Source organism: Canis lupus, chromosome 22 (assembly GCF_048164855.1).
Source record: "Canis lupus baileyi chromosome 22, mCanLup2.hap1, whole genome shotgun sequence".
NCBI classification, from domain to species: domain Eukaryota; kingdom Metazoa; phylum Chordata; class Mammalia; order Carnivora; family Canidae; genus Canis; species Canis lupus.
In genome coordinates, this window is record NC_132859.1 from 9,470,763 (window position 1) to 9,494,657 (window position 23,895).

At 36.4% G+C, this 23,895-nt stretch overlaps 1 long non-coding RNA gene across 1 annotated transcript in view; it reads right to left on the reverse strand.

Moving 5' to 3' along the window:
• LOC140614422 (uncharacterized) overlaps positions 1–23,895 on the reverse strand; it is a 34,817-nt gene that overhangs the window by 5,392 nt on the left and 5,530 nt on the right. Inside the window, exons 2-3 of the long non-coding RNA XR_012015283.1 lie at positions 20,315–20,470; positions 17,727–17,866 (exon numbers count right to left, since the gene is read on the reverse strand). This is a non-coding gene — a long non-coding RNA (uncharacterized lncRNA). The remainder of the gene's footprint in view (positions 1–17,726; positions 17,867–20,314; positions 20,471–23,895) is intronic.

Sequence of the window (23,895 nt, forward strand, 5' to 3'; positions counted from 1 at the left end):
GGGGCACCTGGGGGCTCAGTTGGTTAAGGGTCTGCATTTGGCTTGGGTCATGATCTCAGGGTCCTGGGATTGAGCCCCGTTTAGGGAATCCCTGCTCAGTGGGGAACCTGCTTCTGCCTCTCCCTTAGCCTGTGCCCCGCCTACTTGTGCTCTCTCTGTCCGATAAATAAATAAAATCTTTAAAATAAATAAATAAAGATAGCTCTTTAAAATAAATAAATAAAAATAGGGGAAAATAGATAAAATCTTTTAACTAACTAACTAAATCAATATCCTTCCTCACATAGGATGACGTAATAATGATAGCACAAATATACAGAATGATTTCCATGATTCCAGTGCAACTCTGATGCTTTTATGTATATTAATTCCATTCAGCTAAACCTCCCAACAAGCCTGGGAGACAGGTATACTTTTATTATCCCTATTTTAAAGATGCAAAAACTGAAGCAAAGGGAAGTAGCCTATTCAAGGTGACACAACTAGGTAGTGGAAGGGCAAGGATTCAAATCCGGGCAGTACAGCTCCAAAGTTTATGTTCTTACTCTTTTACTATGAGCAACCTGGTGGCTTTTCCAAACCAAAATGCTTAGCAAAAGTCTTCAAAGATCTACATTAAAACGTGAATAGTTGTTACCTGGCATACTTCCATTTTAAGTGTTTTTTAATTCCTATCTGCTTATTTGAATTCTCTATTTTTGTATGGAAAATTCATAACACTTTTCTCAAAACAGAAAGGCTGCTAATTAATTTTAAGAAGACTGTCATAAAATTTGACATGCTAAAGGTAGCATACCTGGCTGTGTTACTTATCTACTATTAAAATTTATCTCTAACTTAGAGGCTTCAAGGGACAAATATTTTATTATCTCCCTGTTTCTGCAGGTCAGGCCATCCTGGGCAGCTTATCTGGGTTGTTCTGGCTCGGAATTTGTCATGAAGTGGCAGTCAGGAGAGCATCTGGGGTTGCACTCCTCTGAGAGCCTAGGAGCCACGGTGTCCCTTTCCACCCACATGGCTCCTGGCAGGGGGCTTCAGCTCCTCACCACGAGGGCTCCACAGAGGGCTGCTTGAATGTCCACCTGCCATGGCCACTGGCTTCTTCCAAGACGAGTGATCCAAAAAATTAGAGCAAGGGGAAAATTGCAATGCCTTTTATGATCCGGTGTCAGATGTTATATATGGTTACCTCCCCCACATTTTATTCATTAGAAGAGAGTAATCAAGTCTAGCCCATTGAGAAATTAGGCCCCATTTCTAGAAGGAAGAGGGTCGAAGAACTGATGGACATTCACAAGCTGCAGTAATACCAAAAGAAGAAGAATGTGGGGACAAGTAGGAAGAAGAGGCAAAGGCAAAGAAGAAAGGAACCAAGTGAGGAAGGAAGGAAGGAAGGAAGGAAGGAAGGAAGGAAGGAAGGAAGGAAGGAAGGAAGGAAGGAAGGAAGAAAAAATCAGAGAACCTGCGATTTATCTGTTTAGAATTTGAGCTATTATGTTTCGTTCATTCAGCACTGTATAATTTTATAAATTCAAGCCTTAAAAAGGATTTCATTGTGAAAAGTCTACGTGGGTTTTAATCACTTTTATTATTAACACTTTAAGTGACTATTTCCACTTTAGTAACATGATTAAAGTGGCTGCTTTAGACCCATGTTCTGTTCCCATGAAAAGTCCTTCACGCGCACAGAGGAGACCTGAGTGCAATCTTTTCCACTCTATCCTAAATTACCTATGGCTACTAGGTAACCCTTTGCATTCCTCTGAGCCACAATTTTCTTTTCTGTAATGTCCTTTGGACTAAACAGATTTTGAGTTTCCATTCAGTTCTGAGATTTTTGATTCCGTGGTAAATTTCAAGCCACATTAGCCAGCTTTCAGTAATGATGAATGCGATTTTTGCACTACTCTCATGCAAGTGAAATGACATTTTATGTCAACTAAAAATGCAAATAATTAGAATCTCAAGAATTTTGCCATGGACTATGCAATGCCTTAATGATATGATCATAACGTGTGAGCCCATGTACAGGATTCAAGCTCCAAAAGGGGATAATAAGAGACAACACTGTCCCAGGAAGACATAGTTTTATTTGCTGGTAACCCAGGAAATGCTCTCATAGAACTTGCACAGAAGTTTTACAGAAAAGCCATATATTGTGACAGAGTAATGGGTTGTGATACATTATTTTAAATTTGTGGTCCGATTAAGTCTTCATTTTAAAACATTTTTCTTTATCCCGCATCTTTGGTTGTTGAAATTAATTTGATCGACTTGATTAATTTGATTTACCGCTGGCTTACTTGGTCTATACAAATGCCTCCACCATTTCAATTTGTCTGTGACATACGTAAACCGTTAAAGCATCAGGTCCTGTCATTTCATATTATTTTGCTGCCTTATAGGAATGGCCTCTTTCCCTTTTCCTCTGACACAATCTGTTGCTAGAGGTCATTTCAATCTGTTCCGTTTCTGAACAAAGTCTCTAAGATTGGTTTTGAGATTTTGAATTTCTATGTTTGCTCCCCACATGAGTGACATCAAGCACTTGCCCATGTATTTTATGTCATATCTTATATACAAGGAAGAAAGAAGAGAAAGGAAAGGAGAGAGAGAGAATGAGAGAGGGAGACTTTCCCATGAGCACTGTCATTCTGAATTGAAATTGTGCCAATTTATTAACACAGTCAGCAACAAGCTTCTTAATTAAGCTACCAATAATGTCCCTAATAATCTTCACTTCAAAAAGAAGCATCCCTTTCTCTTCTTTCTCCACAAGGTGTGCATTGTCTTTGTGAGGCATTGCAGCCATACTGCTTATCTGAGCTTAAAAAGCCAGAGGCTCACCAAATCGACTTTACAGTTTGTGCTACAGAATAAACCATTAGCAACCGTTTTATAGAAAATGTCATCCCTACAGTGGCTCCTTTTTTTTTTTTTTTTTTTTTGTCTTCTGGAGTTATAATGTTTCTGTTAAGTATAAGCCAATGTTCCTTACACTTGCAATCATTATTCTGTCCCTGATGCTTGTTTGGAGTAACGCTTTGCTTTGGTTTATCATCATCTTTTCTTAGTGGGATCAAACTTCCTGTCCTCTCTTTACACTGACAGTGTTTCGAGGCAGGCTGGTGGGTTATCACTTAATCTGACTTTGTTTCTGGGCCTGTCTCCTCACGCCCAGCCTGACACAGGACAGGTCTCCAAGCTCTTTCCAAAGAGGCCATCAGAAACATAGAATGGGAAAGAACTCTCTCAAGTCTGTTGATCACATGATAGACCAAAGATCTGTCATCCTATCTCCGATGCCTACTCTGATGCAGTCTAATGTAGGCATATTTTTATCGGCATCTAACCCTGACTTGCCATCTCTTATTCTAAATCCTGTGCTAGAAATTCAGTACAAGACAGGAAAGATGTGTCTTTTTGCACTAACCCCAGCTGGGCTGCTGGCTAGGCCAGCTCTTATCTAACTACGGTTTTACTCTTACTTAGAACACAACTCTGGATCCTGAATCTGATTTGTTTTTCTTTAGATTTTCAGTTATTCACTTTGAGTCAGGACAGCTTGCACATTCTGAAACGATCATTACTATAGCTCCATTAACCAATGGAGTGTTTTGGGCATGTTGTTTCTTTCAGGCCAAGAGAGACACAGATTTCGAGCCATGGATCTGGAGAAGCAGAAAAGCTGAGCTATCCGTGCTTGGAGTGTGAACAAGAACAGGAGAGATGCTGTTAGAGCAAACAGGCTACCCAGAATATGCCTGTGGTTTCTCAGTGAGCCTGAACACTGAGTTGCTACCGATGCTACTGTCACTGTCTTCCTCTTGGCAAAGAGAAGACATAGCATTTATGCAAAAAGGCTTTTTTCTTCATATGTTTTTTGGTTTCCTTGAAGATGTCCTTTGGGAGACTTGGGGATAAAAAGGCAGCCCATTTTTAAAAGGAGGACAAAAAAGTCTGGTGTTGACTATTGGCCACAGTGTGAACGATGGATAATTTATTTATTCTGCTTTTCGTTGTGTCTTGCGAAATGATTCAAACTCAGTATCTGAATCGATAATTGCCTGGGTGTTAATGATGTTGCACAGGAAGGGTTTTGCCGCTCCCCAAGCTAAAGAGCTATTTTAAGTTTGGGCCCCAATTAAGAAAGGCTCTTCTTGTTAATGTGGCTGATAACCTCCCTCACATTGTCAAAGTGCATTAATATTCACTGAATATATTTTGTATGTGTTTGTACAGTACATGTGTATATACACACACAGAGAGAGAATATTAGAATGGTATATTACGGTTCATTCTTTTTGCAGAAAGAACTCGTTTGTTCTTAGCAAATCCTTTTGTCCTCAGGAAGTTGTAGTCAAGATAACCATTCGAAGATACTAGAAATGCATGCCTAGACCTGGAGTCACCAAAAGTTACCAAACTTTTCAAGTTATCTTCTCCTCATCTCAAATTTTCTACACCATCTCTCTTGTCACATAACAACATGTCTCATGTGCTTGAGAAAATAGCAGCAATGAAAGATGAACTCTTGCACTGTTGGTGGGAATGTGAACTGGTGCAGCCACTCTGGAAAACTGTGTGGAGGTTCCTCAAAGAGTTAAAAATAGATCTGCCCTACGACCCAGCAATTGCACTGCTGGGGATTTACCCCAAAGATTCAGATGCAATGAAACGCCGGGACACCTGCACCCCGATGTTTCTAGCAGCAATGGCCACGATAGCCAAACTGTGCCTCGGTGTCCATCGAAAGATGAATGGATAAAGAAGATGTGGTCTATGTGTACAATGGAATATTCCTCAGCCTTTAGAAAGGACAAATACCCACCATTTGCTTCGACGTGGATGGAACTGGAGGGTATTATGCTGAGTGAAATGAGTCAATCGGAGAAGGACAAACATTATATGGTCTCATTCATTTGGGGAATATAAAAAATAGTGAAAGGGAATAAAGGGGAAAGGAGAAAAAATAAGTGGGAAATATCAGAAAGGGAGACAGAACGTAAAGACTCCTAACTCTGGGAAACGAACTAGGGGTGGTGGAAGGGGAGGAGGGCGGGGGGTGGGGGTGAATGGGTGACGGGCACTGAGGAGGGCACTTGACGGGATGAGCACTGGGTGTTATTCTATGTGTTGGCAAATTGAACACCAATAAAAAATAAATTTATTATTAAAAAAAAAAAAGAAGAAAGATGAACTTGCTGCTCTTCCTACTACAGGGATTCCAGCTGACAAATTAGCATCCGAGCCTTCTCTTGACCTTCCCTCCCATTACTCTGGATGGGCGTCTTTATCCGCTCAGAACAAAAACCAAGTTCTCCGCACAGCTTCTAGACCCATCCTCTCTTGCCTACTTCGTGGTGGTTGGGGGCGAGGGGAGGGAGGAGGCTTTGTTCTGACTATCCTCACTTTTTCCTGAATCATCATGTTTCCCTCTACAGATCATTCCATCAGTAGACAAGATGCTTTAGTATTTCCTTTAAAACAAAACAAAAGACCTCATATCACCCTGTAGTTTAGTTATTATCTGATTTCTCTGTCCATTTTATAGCAAAATGTACTGAAAAAACTGTCCATAGCTGAAGTCTCCACCTCTTCACTTTAACGTCTCCCCTCTGCCCACTCTGATAAGACCTTCTAACGGCTTCCCGTTGCCAATTTCAATAGTTCCTTTTCTCTCATCTTCCTGGAATTCTCCGGAATATACAACACAGTTGATACTGCTCTTCTTTTTCCTCTTGGCTTTTGGACCACTAGCTTAAGATCTTTTCACTAGCTCTTTCCTGTTTCTGTAATGATTTCACCCAGATTTTCTCATCCTTGCTTCCTTGTCATTTAGATCTCAGCTTGAATATCACTTTTCAGAGGTCTTTCCTAGCCACCCATTCCACACTGCAATCACATCTTATTTTTTGTCAATATGTCAAGGTTAGGGTTTTTTTTTTTTTTTTCATACAAAGCACCGTATAGTCAAAGACACTGAGCTGTCAAGTAATGGATTTTATGTAAGTTACACAGTCTTAATTTGGTACTTACAAACAGCGGTAAGTAGGTTCTTTATCTATAATACCCCCATGAATTTAGGGAGCAGAGGGATTTAGAGAGAGTAGGTTTACCCCCATGAATTTAGGGAGCAGAGGGATTTAGAGAGAGTAGGTTTTTTTTTTTTACAGTTAGTTTACCATGTAAAATTGCTATAAATGATAATGTTTACAGATTTTCTGTTCAAATATTCAATTTTAGACCTCTTGCTAAGACTTATTTTCTATTGCTTCTGTAGGAAATGACAAAGCTAAAACAAAAATAAATGCTGAAATAAAAAGAACCTTCAAAAAGTAACATAGTAACATGTGTGTATACGTATGATATCTATACAAAAAGGAAAATATGTTGGTATCCTACGCTTTATTAATATTTGTATTTCCAAGATCTATTTATTTTTTAAAGATTTATTTATTTATTTATTTATTTATTTATTTATTTATTTATTTATTTATTCATGAGAGACACAGAGAGAGGCAGAGACACAGGCAGAGGGAGAAGCAAGGTCCCTGCAGGGAGCCCGATGTGGGACTTGATCCTGGGACTTCGGGATCACACCCTGAGCTGAAGGTGGACGCTCAACCGCTGAGCCACCCAGGCGTCCCTCCAAGGTCCATTTAAAAGTCGGTCACTTGAGGAAAAAATGCTTTTTCCTATAGACTCATATGTTTAGCGGAATATTAGATTTTCAGATCACTTTAAAAACTCAGTGCTGCTTACAATGCAGTTAAGGAAAGTATAAATTCTAAATTCTAAATACTGATATGAGTGGAACACATGTGTGGAAGAAATAATATAATGATATTGATTTATTTTAAATAATAATCATTATAGTTTTTATACTAGTGAGTTGTCTTTTTATATTGTCTTTACACTCTGTAGGCACAACAAATTAAGAAATATTTTCACTGGAAAACTACCATTATTTTTTCTGAACACTTACTCCACTTTTTTTTTTTTAAGATTTTATTTATGTATTCATGAGAGACACAGAGAGAGGGAGAGGGAGAGAGAAAGAGAGAGAGAGGCAGAGAGAGAAGCAGACTCCACACAGAGAGCCTGATGTGAGACTCGATCCCAGGACTCCAGGGTCATGCCCTGGGCCAAAGGCAAGCGCTCAACCACTGGGCCATCCAGGCGTCCCCTTATCCCACTTTCTTACTGTTTTTCTCTCAAGTTCTCAGATACTGAGTACCCTTTTCCTAACTTGTCTGCTTCTAGGATTTAAGAACACCCATGTTGAAACTCCTATGGGACACGTTAGCTGGGGAAGTGTGGTGAAGGGGGTAGTGGTGTGGGGGTAGTATAGAGGTGAAAAGGAGTCAAATCTATTAAATTTTGCTGTTATGGTTCTATTTTTGGTGGTGTACTTGTAAAGTCATCTCCAATCCAAGTTTGTAAGTCTCAATCTATGTTTTATCGTAGTGCTTTTAGGAACTCATTTTTAACTTTATTATATTCTGTCATACGCTATATCAATACCATTTATTAAAAATTTTATTACTTTTTTAACTGACCTACTTCCTTTATCATGTACTTAATACATATCCTTGGGAATGTTTCTGACTTTTTTTTTTAAGATTTTATTTATTTATTCATGAGAGACACAGAGAGAGAGAGAGAGGCAGAGACACAGGCAGAAGGAGAAACAGGCTCCATGTAGGGAGCCCGACGTGGGACTCGATCCCAGGTCTCCAGGATCAGGCCCTGGGCTGAAGGCGGCGCTAAACCGCTGAGCCACCCGGGCTGCCCTGTTTCTGACTTTTATATTTTGTTACACTGATGCTTGTGTCAGTATCATACTGTTTTAATTAGTATATCTTTAGAATGTAAGTTAATATTTTATACAGCCAGCTCTCTCATTATTTTTTCAATAATGTTTTTGCAATTCTCATATTTTCTGCTATTGTGCTCCAAATTAACTTAAGAACCATTTTGCAAAATTCTGAAAAAAAAAAATCCCTTTGACTTTGATATATTGAATAACTTATACAAAATTATAGATTAATTCTGGGAAAATGCATCTCTTTATGTTATTAAATCCTTTAATCCAGGACCATAATAAGACTTTACATATGTGCGAGATGTCATTTACTATCTTAGTAAAGCTTTCGATTTTCTATATTTAGGTTAGCACTGCAGTTAATTATTTTCTCTCATGTATCATACTTTTCTTTGTTATTTTGAATAAGATTTTCTTCTCTCTGACAGGTTTTAAATCTAAATTGTCATTGAGCTATTGATTCTTGATTACTTCTGTGACTGTTTTCCTTATTATATTATGGCTCATAATATTTCAATTGATTCAGGAGATTATCTTAGGTTTTCCAAATATAAAGCATATGATGTATAAGTAGTTCTGTTTTTATCCCTCCTTTTGAAATAATTACACCTAAAATATGGTCATATCTTATAACAATTAAGTGAATGTTTATAAGTGTTGAATAATAGAAGTGATTCCAGAATTTCACAATTAAAAAAATTCTGTTGGGGTGCCTGGGTGGCTCAGGTAGTTAAGCATCTGCCTTTGGATCAGGTCATGATCCCAGGATCCTGGGATGGATCCCTGCCTCTGGTTCCTTGCTCTGCAGGGAGTCTGCTTCTCCCTCTCCTTCTGCCTCTCTCCACTGCTCATGTCTCTTTCTCTGTATCAAATAAGTAATTTAAAAAATTATGTTGTCTGTTGTCTTGAGATAGTCTTTATTATGTTAAAGAAATATTTTTGGTTTCTCAACAGTTCAGAAAAGAAATGAAGATTGAATTCTATCACCTTCATTTACAAAGTTCACATCTCTTTTTTTCTTTCAAATCTTGGACTTCTTTTTCCAATACCTGGGAATAAAACTTTCTTGGTTATTTTATACATATATTGCTCAATTTGATTTGCTCATAGTTTATAGAAGGATTTTGTAACTTCAAGCATAAGTGTGATTTAGTTATGTTCTTTGTGTGATGTCTTGCTTAGACTGGGCAAAAGGAATTTGAAGGTACACTAAGTTTCAGGAAGATTTCCATCTTTTCCTGTGGTCTAGAACAATTTAAGTAGCCTTGAAAATGGTCAGAATTAAGGTGTGACATAACTCCACTCACATGTGCATACTGATCTCAAGATGTCTATAATTTAATTGGCATTCTTTAGACATAATGTTATTTTATGAAACTTATAAAATATTTCCAAGGTGACTAACTAGCAGTATGGTGTAAACAATTTTAGATTGGGGGAGGGGGTGGGAGGATGGAGTAACCGGGTGATGGGCATGAAGGAGGGCACGTGATGTAACGAGCACTGGGTGATGTATAAGACTGAAGAATCACGGACCTCTACCTCTGAAACCAATAATACATTATATGTTAATTAATTGAATTTAAATTTTAAAAAATGAAAAAAAGAACTTTAGATCGAAAGCCATGCTACTTAAGTCCTTGTCCAGGTTCTGTCACTATCTCTCTGATTTGGGCCAAGTTTCTTGGCTGCGCTGGACTTGGAAATTTTATTCCGAAAGTAAGATGGAGATTGATGACACCTAAATAATTTTTTTTATGTCATTTTACAAAACCTTTGATTTTTTACAGTGTCTTACTGTATTTTATCATTTTTTGTCCACTTCCAATTTTACAGAGCTGCATTGTGAAGCTTGAAGAAATATTCTAGGCTATCGAGGAATGAACGCATAGATAGTGGCATAAGACACTTGTGTTATGCTGGATACTGCTGAAATTTCTCCCCGTGCAGATGGTCAAATGAAAATACATGGTATTCACTGCAAGAAGGTGAATGTGCCCTTAGGTCTACCCTACAAAAAGAAAACACTGAGCAGCTCCATGCCCCTTCAGCTGACCTTTCTTAATCCAGCCCTTATTTTACTCTTTTATGGTTGCATCTTAATTCAACGTAGTTGATGGTGAAGGAAAAAAGATGCTTTATGAGTCTCATTTGATTCTTATACATTTATAATAGTATCTACAGAATGTGAGCTCTTAATTCACATTTTATCCATCACTTATTTTATCTCCACAGATGTATGCGCAATTGTTCTTTTAGGACTCTGTTCAGTCCACAGATGTCTCCACAGCTGCTCTCGATTCCAAAGGGGAATTTTTTTTTTTCCTTAGAAGCAGTCATGTAAGGTTTTTTTGTTGTGTTTTGTGTTTGTTTTATTTTTATTTAAAGCCTTGTAAAGATTTTTCCCTCCGTTGGGAGAAAAAAATTATCTTACCTGAAAAGATGGCCTTAAGAATTGCATCAAGATCTGAAAATAAAACACGGTCTGTATTTCTGTTCATTCTTTGAATCCTGCTAAATGCTTTCCATCCTGGAGGCCCACGAACTATAATTATCCAAAAGTTGAATCTCTTGCTTCCTATCTCTACGACTGAGTTGATATTGGTAAGACAAGGTAACAATTGTCACAGTTCATTCAGGGCAGAAAGAAAAGAAAAATCAGTTAAATAAATGCCTGGTTTAGGCAAAATTGTCAACTTGAGAATAGCCTGAGGCTTGTGGGAAGTAAATGATTCTGATTACTGCCTGTATTATCTGTTTCCACTTGGTCTATGAACTTCTTGATTTTCTTTGTGTAGTAGAGATGACCAGAATTCAACAGAGTGAAACTGAGATAACCTCATGTTTTTGTCTGCATTATTCTAGAAACCTCTAAATAATTATATTTGTATATAGGGGAAGGTCTTTCCTTCAAATGTCATCTATATATTTAGCTTAATGACTATTCAAACTATAAGTGGCCTTATAGAGAGTTAAGATCATTTTCCTCATTTTATAAATTGCACAGTGATAATCGGGGCCCTAACATGACTTACACAAACTACAGAGCTGGTCTGGTACTCTGGAAGAACCAGATGCCCAATATCCTGGTAAACAGGTCACCAGCACCACATACATTGTCCCTCACCGGCTTTAGCACATCTGAGGTTAAAATTGCTAAAGATCTCTGAGGGTTAGCTTTTTAAAAGAAAGAGGAGTTATTGTTACCTTTCTCACTTTTTTTTTGGTGCATGCACATGGTTTTTGTTTGTTTGTTTTAGGAGACAGTCAAAATACTTGTGTAGAAGGAGTGCTTATACAATGAAATAGTCTACTTCTTTGTGAGAATTAATGTGATATTCAACGTCTCTATAATTCAAAATTATAGTCAAAAGGCATTTAAAAAAATCTAAAATAGAATTTATTAAACAGTGTTTTTCAGAGTGGTTATTTAGAATATTTCATTCTTTTGGGATAAAAGTAAAACAAGCTATGCAAATTCCACCTCCACAAAGAACTTGTGTGTGTAAAGGTGGTATTTGTATTTCATGCTGAGCAGCAGTATTGAAATATTGGGGATAGGTTAGATATATACTTTTATAATAATAATAAATAATAGATACATATTATATATTTATTAGTGCAGAAATTCTCGATTTGTACATTCTATAATTGTCAGTTATCAATCTATACTGCTGAGACATCATACATCAGACTTACCAATGGTTCATTCAGGAACTATTATTTCTATCACTCAAACTACAAATTTGTTGGTAGACTTAAATCTTGCATACTACAATTTATAAAGTATTGAATAATTTCAATGTATATGTAGTCTCATCACATACTAAGAAAGTCATTTATGTTGCTTTTGTTTCCTATTTGGTGTTGTTCCTGCTAACGTACTGTCATTTCATTTGGTTGAGTTTCCTCATCTGAAATGACTTGCTTATAAAGACTTGTACATTTTGATTAGCAATTTTGTATAGCTGATTTTAAGATGTAGAGTTCCACAGATGCGAATATATAATCTGATAAATTGATCTTTCCTGAGGATGATATATGTTGTGCTGAGAAAAATAAACTGTTATAATGCTTTTGTACTCCCAATTAGACATCAGAATTAGATGGTATCCTTCGCAAGGTAGCATGAAACAATTTGCGATAGCTATTACTTGGCATGCTCTTTCACCAAGATTATTACTGGAGCAGTTTTGTTAGGAAGCATTTGTGTAACAGACCATATGCTGAAAACTATTTGTTGATTTAAAGTATAAGGGCTGAGTTTTCAAAGAAGAGATTTTGGTGTGCATAAAGTTACACATGCAATTGCATTTTTCCACAATTACCTAGTCATGCTACAGACTGTCAACCACAGAATTCATTTGCTTCTTTTTTGAAAGATTTGCTTTGCTTGCAAAGATTTAGTTCAGTGACATATTTTTCTTCCTTCCTTTTTTTTTTTTTCAATAAACAAAAGAAATTTGTGACTGTAACTCCTTACATCACATTTTATAAAATGCTGGACCTAAAATCATCTTCCCTTTTCACTTTACCCCTTTTCAAGGGTCCCATTTCTACCAAATGTTTTTCTCCTTAATTGAACAATCAACTTTAGAATGCTTTGTGAAATGACATAGAAAAAAATCATCAGTTGGTAGACTTTATACATTTAACATAAATTACACTTTTAATAACATGTAAATGTAGTATGTAGCTCATAGATGCAGAGTACAAATATATTAAAAGAAGACTACTGCTCAAAATAAGAGAAAACTAGAGTAGCAACCATAACCTTTACCCAATTCTGCCTTCTCATGTTTAAATGTGAAGAAAACGAGATAATATATGTGCTGATCTTGTGAAGTTGGGATTTTAGGAATTAGGGTATCACATTGTTTGTTGGTCTTGTTTGCTATAGGTTCATTAAAAGTTACAGACATTTGAGCATTTCCACGTCATTCTTTTTTTTTTTTTTTTTTTTTTTTTTAAGACAAATGCCTCCTCTGCCAACAACAACAACAAAAATGTGTAACTTGGATACCAGGTCCTTTTAATGAAGCTTTTGAGTCTTACAAAATATGATTAATCTGATTAGTGATTCAGCCTCCTTTTATGCTTACATTATCTAACACAAAGAGCCCCCCTACAGGTTAAAGTTTAAACGTGGATTACCAGATAAAGCTAGTCCTGACGAGGTTTCTATGGTGCAAGGAAAAATTGGATTTGCTTTTCACCTCATCTCAGGCTCTGTCATCCTGGTTTTTGCCCTGTTCCCTTGTTCACAGCAAGGATATTAATTTTGTAGTAAAATCTTTAAGCAATTATGCAGATAGCTGTGAAAAAGCAACATACACACACAATAAGAGAAGCTTAACTGAAAAATGGACCCCAGATATTCATTAAAAACAGATGGCTACATTGCCAACAGCATAACTTTGGATGTTTGGGCTAAGCTGGTATTAATCTGCCACAACATGAAGAGAAGATGAAACTGCTGGTGTACAAACTGTGTATTCCTTCTACTTTTTGCTTACGAAGGAATACAATGATGATTTATGGCTGTCTTTTTGATAAATGTCCAAAAATGAACTCCTTACTCAAAAGTGAAACAACATTGTAATCCTTCTGGCTATCACTAAATGTTGATGCTCATTTTCAAAACACTAATAAAAGATAAAGAATCATATAGATGAAGTAGATCAAAGTTGATATTCAGTAATCTTGTTTTTAGATCTATGGGAAATGGGAAATCTTTCGATTAGTAACATTTCAAAGTCACTCTAAAGCACAATTTTGCATTTGTAATAAAGTAGATACATTTCTGGCCACTTAATTTGGGTTATTTGCTAAGTGGAAATTCTAAAATTTTCAGCTGAGACAAAGGTAAAGAAAAACAATCGGGTAAAGTAAGGCAGAAATATATTTTCCCAGCTCTTCAAGGAAAAGCAGAGATGATAGAAGGGCACTCTATGCAACTGGGGCAATTGTCATGATGATAAATGCTTAAAGTATATATTTCTTCATTTATATGATTTTCAAAGCAAATTTAGGTACAGAGTGTTATACCTAAAACTATATATATGCTGCTAGTCGTAGAACGGTTATACTGAATTTCAACCAGCTTTTGTTTTGTAGAAGAAATTCATCCAACTTTCAGGACAGAATGGCTCAGATACTCTATGGGCTGAGTCCCACTCAATCCTACCATCATGGAGATAGCCATAGTGATTATTGGATCTAGGGACTACTTGAAACATATTGGCATTATTCTACTGCTTTATCTATATATATGGAGGTTGACCTGAGAATGAGTGTTTGGAAATGGTGCTTGTTACAACTAAAGAGTTTGGATTTTTCCCCTATTGATCTCTAACCATTATTCTTTCTTATATAAATAATACATATTTATTGTAGAAAGAAATTAAATGGGTTTGCCAAAAAGAAAGTTCAGCTCATCCCTAATCCTACCACCTTGAAATGACTACCACTAATATTTTTGTATATATTTCAATATGTGTTTCTATTTATATAGATGTCTATTTTTAAAGAATTAGGAACTCACTGTGAATTTTGAAACCTGCTTCTATTCGCCTAGCAATCTATATAATAACTATTGATTATATATAATCCAGTTTCTACAACCTCATTTTACTGAATCCATAGTATTCATTGTATGGATAATCCAAAATTCATTTCACCAACTCCCTAGTGATGATAAAGAGTTTTATGAAAAAACACCTCAAGGTTTATTTATGCAACTAAAATTTGTATAAAACATGTGTGTTGCCAGTGAGTTAATCTTCTGGCATTGTCCCTCCTTCACATGTAAATAAAAACTTGCTTGGGCAAAAGTATATTCATGGAAAGAAGCAAATTCAGCCAGCCTTTTTGATTAATTCATTTTATTTTTCCTAAAGTGCATTTACAGTCTGGATAAAATATCTTGCTGCTAATGGAAGCAATCACATTGTGTTAATAACCCTAAACTATCTTTTGAATCTAATCTAATTTCCATCATCCCTGCCTTATTTTTCAATCAGCCTCTGTGTTTGAACCATGCAGATGGCTTGCTATTCCTCCAGTTTACTATCCTTAAATACCAGCAACTATTGAAAATGCAGTTCCCTCTCATAGCCCTGGAACTGTACTCAGTTGCTCTACTAAAGCTTCTACTCCTAACTCTGGGAAACAAACAAGGGATAATGGAAGGGGAAATGGGCAGGGGGATGGGGTGACTGTGTGACGGGCATTGAAGGGGGCACTTGACAGGATGAGCACTGGGTGTTATACTCTATGTTGGCAAATCGAACTCCAATGAAAATACATATATTAAAAAATAATTAAAAAATAAAAATAAAAAATACAGCTTCCACTAGCCTATGAACCCTTCCTTCATTTAGCTCCACCTCTCATAGTTATTTGCTGCTATATACAAGCAATAAGCCAGTGTCTCTTTGGGGTTCTTTTTTTTTTTCTTTGGGGTTCTTTTAATTGAAAAGATTTGTCCTCATGTCTATCTTTCTCAATAGACCGTGAGCAACTTTAGGGCAGGGTTGATGTCAGATTCATCTCTGAATTTCCAGTACTTACAGAAGTGGCTAATCTCTACTAGACATTCTAGAAATGTTCATTAAAATAAATAATGACCTGAAAACATCCTGACAAGACAAAGAAAAAAGCAACACAAAATAGGAGCATAGCTACATTTAGTAAGTCCTGAACAGGGCTGCCTAGGACTCAGACAACTCCTGTGGCCTCAGTATCACTCTAAGGGATGAAAAGACAGAAAGGCACATGCTTTATTTCTCCTTTCATCACTGTGAGTGGACAAACCTAGATCTGGGCTCACCCCAAGGAAAACTATGCTGGGCCTGACTATGTGGGGATATTGAAGGAGTAGGGTTAGATTTTGAAGCAAAGAGAAGTGGTTGCATGTGGACTTGACATTCTCTGTGATTGCTGCTGTCTTTCTCCTCTTTGAGTGGGAGTTGGGGGAGGAGGGAGGACACAATTATCATCACCTTAAGACAAAGAAGTCCCAGATATAGAAGAATCTAGTTCAGATATCAATGCTCACTGACAATTATTGAATACATATTGTGTGTGAAACACCACATTAGCTATTTACAATCATGGCTATGCTCAGTGGCTCTGAAAACCTTTTTGTCCACTTGCCTTGTGAGATGGTTTTGAAGAGAGACCTAGGAAGTCAGAGAAAGGGAACATTGGCTCACTCTAAAATAGGACTGGACCAGTCCAAATGAAATGAGATTCCTCAAAAAAGAAAGGAGCTTCTCATTCTTGGAAGGTGCCAGATAGCAGTGCACTGGGACAGGGGAATGATGCAGAGAGCTATCTCCTCATTGTGCAATTGCACCATATGATTTCCAAACCCCTTCCAAACCTAGAGTCTGAGAGCGCATATAACTCTTTATTTGTGCCCAAATAGCCTCCACCTAGAAGAATAATCCCATTTACAAATACTTTTCATGTGTTTCCTTGTTTGTCTTTCTAATTGAGAAATTGGCCAGACCCATAATGCTTCATTAAAAGAACTGTCTATATTAAATTTGGGAATAGAAATTATACACCTAGAACTATGTATGTATCAACTTAAAGCCAAACTCTTGACTAGATATTAAAAATCTCTCTTAAACCTTTTTCTCATATCAAGACTATCTTTCTGGGTTGCTGTCATATCATATTCTAGCAGTGGGATTCAACTGGCACATGTATCAAAAAACAATTTCTGTGGTTTGAAAATAATATTAAAGAATCTTTTATTTCAGTGATACCAAATGTTTCTTTGAGGTTAACATCTTGTGACAGGAAATGAACAGAACATTAAAAAAATATGCAGCTAGACATCATATGAAAATGTAGTGTATTTTCCCATGAGGAAACTTCCTCGTGCAGATACTTATTTTAAACTTCTTGGTAAATAAAAAGTGTTATAGAGTTAAATAAGAATACCTATAAATAAGGCATAACAAACAAATGATGATAGAAACACTATTTTTAACTGAGACTGTTTTTATTAACTACTTGTGTTTTGAAATTTTGATAATTCAAGTTGCGTATGACCAAATGTCTACTTTTAAAGAGGTAATGAGCTATTTAACATATTTTGTAGTATGGGCCAGAAAATTTGCTCTGATGATTAAAGCCCTTCACAAATAAGGAAGAGACCACAATCTCAAGTGCAAGACAAGGAAAAGTCTATTCCACCCAAAGCCATTGGCAATGCTCTAAATTCCACTTAACTACACCACACATTCCCATGTCCTCAGCAGCTCATTGCTACATTTGGACAAAACAACCAAAAGTGTATTCTATACTGATGATAGTAAAGGATTCTGATTTAGCCATACTAAGAAGCTCAGAAATGTCTACTTTCATATTGTTCCTTTATTTACGTAGTAGGTTGATTAGTTAGCTAATGAACAGGTTAGTTAAACCCACCATGTTGCAAATGAGATTTGATGATGTTGATCTGAAGAAATAACTGGAACTTGAAATACTCAGTTTCTCATAGCCTATATTTCCTCCTTTTTTTTTTTTATTTCCTCCTTTTAAAAGTTGGGATAAATAATATCACCAAACAAATGCATAGCCAGGTATTTAGAAATGAATGTGGAAAAGTTTAAAAGTATTATTTAAATGTTACATTATTTACTTTATCACTATAAGTCAGCCTAAAATAATTTTTTAAAGCCATAAAGGAAACACATATGTATGAAGAAATATGCTCGTATTCTTGCCAAGATAATTTCATGTGCCCAACCTCATCACTACCAGAGAAGCTATCAGTTAGATTCTCTAAGAGTCACCAGTCAGAATTCACATGGTGTCACCTCTGAATATCTGGCATAAAGTGTCTGGTGCAGCAGAGTAGGAAAAACAGAAAAACCATCACCTTTGTTGTGGCCAAGAGTGCTATCCTGGGCAGGCTGTCACAATTCCATAAGATAGACCTCAGGGCTCTTTGTTGTTCACCGTCTGATCTCAGTTCCTAACTGGGGACTTCATTTCTGCTCTATCCAGCCAGGAGAAAAACTGCACGCAGTGGAAGAGAAACGAGAAAAGATATTTTATTTTCAAATCTGTAAAGAAGTTGTCTCTAACACTTTTCAAGAATAACTAAACCAAATGTAATATGAAGATACTGGAGGAAAAGTAATGAAATTACAAATTGCAGGGGGTCCAGAGTGCTATAGGTAATGTTGGGTTCAGCTAGTGAATTTTTCATGATTTCTAATTTGAGTTCTTATGCTAAAAATCTAAAATGCCTTGGGAAACAGGCACCTAGCTTAAAATAGGTGAATCTGGCTGAAAATACTTTGAGAGAGAGCAAGGGTGAACAGGGTAAGGTGGAGAGTTGAGATCTCAACGAAAGGCACCATGGCCACTCAGCCATCACTCCAATCCAGTAAATCCAGCCCATCTTGGCAGTCCTGCTTTTTTGAGAGAACCTGGAAATCTGGATTTTAATGCAAGATCTAAGCTTGGGATGTGGTGATGTAATTTAATAATAAAAAAACTCTTTGTAGGACAAACAAAACGTGCCCACGTGTTGCATTTGGTCCATGAATATGTCCTCCTGCTGGAAATTCTAAGAAAACCAAGACTGGGCTTCAAAATATCAGATTTCGTGTCTGCTATTGTTTCCTGCCATTACTGGTACCACATGGTGATTGGCTGCATGAAATAATTAAACTTAGTTGGCAAAACATCCTTGATTTGGAACAAGAATACTCTGAGGTTTGCCAAGACATACTACAGTAATGCTCAATTATATTTCATGAAGGTATTTGATTAAAAATGCAGATAGAACAATCAATATCTAAAAAGCTTACTTTTATCTTTCTGTTACAGGATGGACTTTGTTAGTCTAAGTAGTCTATTTATGAATCTGTACACAAAGCCTTTGATTTTAATTTACCACAAAAATATGTGAGGAGCCAAATTATTAGTATTATTTTAATATCTGAGGAAAGAGAGCATTAACACAGACATAATTATAATATGAACAACTAACTTTTGCCTACTGAGCACCATTATGGCCAAGTTTGAAGCACTTCACATACAATCTTTTATTTAATGCCCATAATTACCTAAAGATATAGGTACTATTACTAACTGCATTTTATAGATGAGGTTATTGAGAATCAGAAGATATAAGCCATTTGCTCAAGGTCATAGAGTTAGTAAGTGGAATTTAAACCACTGCAGACTAATTTGAGCTTTTAAGCAACACGTTCTATTGCTGCTATTACTACTTATCTTGAGCCCCTCAATGAACCAGATGCTCTCTCATCACCCTGATGGCCCTGTGAAAAATATGTTATCATCCTTATTCATAGGTGAAAAAAACTAAGGCTCCGGAAGGATGGGTAATGCCCTTAATCAAAGAGGGAAAAGATGGGACACAATCTCATATCTGATGCCCAAGGCCTGGCATATTTTAAGCACATCACAGTGCTACCATAATGTAATAATTTCATATATTCTGCGTAGATGGAACCTAAACCATTTCTGTTTCAATGAAAGCTAATGTTCTTTGAGTCCATATTCCATGTCAATATAGGTCTATTGGACAAAATATTGCTAATGAATGAATTAGCCTTTAAAAGTTTATGAAAGCTTTTTAAAGTTTTCACTTAATTTCGAGATAACCTTCTTTCCTTTAATCTCTGATTTTATTATTTATGTGCAATATATTTTGTTCATCTCAAAATACTTCTATAATGATTTTAAAATTTTCTAACTGTATGTTTTTGTCCTACTTAATAACTAGATTCCATTTCCAAATATGAATAAGGTTTTATGGGAAAGGTAGTGATTCCCAGTCAGAATTGAAATGAAAGAGACCTTTCTACTGCCTTTCCATAATGCTGACACCTCATTTTATTACTTGTTATTCTGATCTTTCTAAGCTATAGTTTTTTAATAAATATTTTGTTTACTGATTAACATTATTATATTACTGCTTAGAGTTTTAAAATATCACAGAGAAATTATAATTAATGCTTGTAATTTCTCTTTTATGCTCAGATCTTATTTTGAGGAAGAATGTTACCTTTTTCTAGATTATTTATACTCGAGTCACACAAATTGGTATAAAGTGTCTGGTAGATGAAGCTCAGCTACTTACACAAAATAGTAGAAATATCAATGATCTTAGGTAACATTTAAAATATAATAGCAATACCTTCCTATTTTATTAATTGACTTCCAGTCAGTTGCAGCAGAGTTATTCTTAAGCACAGCTACAAGCTCTCACTTCAAATAACCATTTTATAGGAATTTAGTGAATTTAAATATGCCATGTTTTTACCGTAGACTTCTCAACATATATTCCTGGAAAGATTTACGATTAAAATCACACCGGCAGCAAACTGCAGCTTTTCATACCAAAAAGCCAAGAACACAGGGCTGTGGGAAAATTTGATAAATCACACTCTAAGACTCACAACTTAAAAGCTTCACTTTTCTTTCCCCTACCCCATAATGTTGACCTTGGTCCGGTCTGTTCCTCTCTGATTGTTTGACTTGCATTCCCCTTCATGGATGATGGTTTCTTATTAAATTATTTATGGAGGTGGCTGACACTAGTTGAATAGATTCATTAAATTTCACAAGTTGTTGGAGTCTAGTTCACTGGAAAAAAAAAAACCCTCTTTAGACTCTTTAAAGGACAAAAAGCGTCATTTTTTTTGAGCTCTTTTAAAGCATTTAATAAAGCATGAAAAGATATGACATCAATCCCGCTAAAACACAAGGGAAAATGAATGATGTTACTGTAAATCTTTACATCAATCACACCCAATACTTCGGAAAACAATATAGTTTTGTTTGCATTTCAGAAGTGACAAACAACTCTTGTGACTGGCTTAACATAGTCACTTTCTATTAGTCAAGACCAGAAGCAAGTCAGAATTAAAATGTGGCCCTGCGTTGCTAGGCAGCGGAGTTGTCTTGACATGGTGGTTAGTTTCCTTTTCACTGAATGACAACAGTGAAATGAAAGAAGTTTTGAAAAACTTGATAATGGTTTTCAAAGGAGGAGGATAATTGGTGGTGCTCGCTTGTGCAGCACTGTGTGGAAACTTTCAGGCGGCCGTGAGAGAGGACTGTCACTAAAAATTTAAACTCTTGTACACAAACTTGACCTAGAGTCTTCTCCAGGTTTTGGCGGTTCATTTTCTGAACACCCCTCTGAGACCAAGGGGTGTAGGATGAAAGCGTTAAGACAGATGGGTAAAGCCCCAAAGAAAGAAAGGAATCAATAGTTGTGATTTAATCCATTGGTGAAAGGGAGGAATTAAGTAAAATCTTAAAAATGAGAAATGTGTAAAAGACTTTTAGCTAGCACCTATAAAAAAATGTTTTAATTGCATAGTGAGTTGCAACTGAGCAAACATTCAAATCAAATGCAGGAAATAGAGAAAGGTAAAAAAAAAAATCTTTGCTTTTATATGCCAGGGATAAAACAATGACCCTGATGTTATTTTTTTAATATACTCTAGTTTAATTCAGAAAAATGTCCCCAACATGATAACTCCCAAAGCATCTGAAAATAATTACAACTTAAGCTTTTGTTGTCTGCGGTAATAATCAAACAGAGCATATATTTAACAAAATACAAACAAAAGACCCCAAGCAAACAAAAAACACACAGAAAATACACGTTGCTCACTATTTCATCCCAAACTACCTAATGCAGGAACATTTTGTTTAACCATTTAATTTACCCAGAATTTTAAAAACTGAGCAAAATGGACTCATAGTGAAAGAAGGGACCAATTAGTGTTGGATTAACATTCATGGTTATTTACAGTTGTTTTTGTATTTGTTCTTGTGCTCTGACTTCCTAAAATTTCACAACCCAAAGATTTAGAAAAATGGGGTTGTTTAGACGCAAAGTGCAATGAAGTGGCTGTGACCATTGTGTAGACACCACCTCTCTCATTATACCCTCTCAATCAACACTCAGTACACAGGAAACCGCAATAAAGCCCATCTGCCACGGTTAATCTGCAGGCAAACCCACACCCATGTCTATGCCCGTTACTCTCCAGCCTTATTATTCTCAGATCCAAAGCTTCATAAGGGATCAGCCAAAGTCCATTAAAGTAAATAATAGCTAGAAATGACAGGCTTAGCAAGGATTGGGAGGAAGTTGAAGACCAATCTGAGCTCCGAGCTCTGATTAATAGAGAAAAGCATTAGGAGAAAAGGGGAGAAAAATGACCTCAGCCTGCTCCAAAGAATTCCTGAACCTTCGTTGTTAGGGCAAGTGCTACCATCTGAGACGTTAGTGATCCTTGGATTTCCTTCACTTTGATGCAGCTCAAATGGGAAAATTTTGAAGGTTCAGCAAGGCCCCAGACCTCAGCTGGAAAGCTGTCTGGAGTCAACCCTGTCAAAATTCTCTTGTGTAAGAGAAAGCCTTTATTAGCTAGATTGCAACAACGGCAATAACAACACCCACAAACGCCCGCCACCGTCTCATGAGGAGGGGCCTCTGCTAGAGATTGCAGATGCATTTATTATTTCCTTGTACATAGTCATTTTTTAAACATCTCCAAACAGATGTAGTAAGATAAAACAATAGTGACTCTTAAAATGAATGCCTTTCAGGAACTAGCTGAATTTAGTCTGCTGATAGGAAAGTGTGTGTGTGTGTGTGTGTGTGTGTGTGTGTGTGTAGGGGATAGTATTCAAATATTTATTCAGTTTCATCTTGAAATGTGATATTTATATTTTCATTGTACAACACAAAGAATCCTTCTGAAGTAGTTCAAGGTTTGTTGAGTCAAGACAGAATCAAAATGCTTCAGTTATTTCAACTGTGTGTTTTATATAAATTGACCAGGAAAAAAAATCCCAAATTAGTTGTAAAAAACCTTCCTCCCTTCACCATTTAAAAATTATTTTTACAACCTCTGTTTGATAAATTGCCTAATGAGAGGATCCTAGGCAATGATACCCTCTACCTCTCCCCACATAAGTGTATTTGGTCTTCAAATGAGACATTTTTGAATTTTGGAACAGCTATAGACAGATTTTGTTTTGTTTTGTTTTTAAGAAATCTGTACCTGGTAGACCTATTGGTGATAGGAAGAACTCATTTCAAGTCTGCTCTGTTAATAAAAAAAATGTCTTTCCTTGTAGAAAATACTACAGTCTTTATGAAATGTGAATTGAAATGAGAATAGTAGAGAGAGCTCAAAAACTGTGAGGGCTCTTTACAGTTAAGAGTTGAAAAATAACAAAGCAGCCCCTGCTTGTCAGAAATCCCAGGCTGAGGGGGCAGAAAGCATTTGGCAGAGGCAGGCAGGTATAGGGAAAGCCCTAGTGATTTCTCAGGAAGATAGTAATGGTCCAGATGAAGACTTGATGTCAGGGAGGCTCACCTTCGAATGCATTCCTTGTTCAAGTTGATATTGTAGCATGCAATTTTCATAAATAAAATGAAGAGGCAATGTAAAGAACCATGGTTAAAATGATGGTTCTTCACAGATATTGCTGATAACTTGGCTAATGCACTGTTGATGTGCACGTGGTACAATTTTCATATTTTAATCTTAAGTAGAACAAGAAATGACAATTATGAAAAGACAAAATAGATACCACCAACAGCTGTAATTGCTATCCAGGCTGCTCAAAGATGGGCAAAAGACACAGTAAATCAATATTAAGTTCTCTACAAACGCAGGTATCACAACAAGGACATCATATAACATCATTATAAGCAAATTCTAATACAATTTGGACAGTTGTAAAGAATATAGGATGAATACAGGGAATGTGAGGCTAACTTGTCCTCTGCAGCTTCAGCTGGTATATATTCCAGAGGAAAAAAAAAATCCCTGGGAAGCATGGCTATGTATTTAGTTAAGTATGCAAACTGTTGTGGTTTTAGTAAATGAGTGTGATCTTCCTTTTCACAATTTAAAACGTTAAGATCATCAAGGGTTAAATGATTATGCCACATGCAATTATAACAAGTTGAAATTCACCAGGTTTAATACACTAGGATTTGGGGAAATGTTTTTGTGTATAACTACATCCTAGGAAAT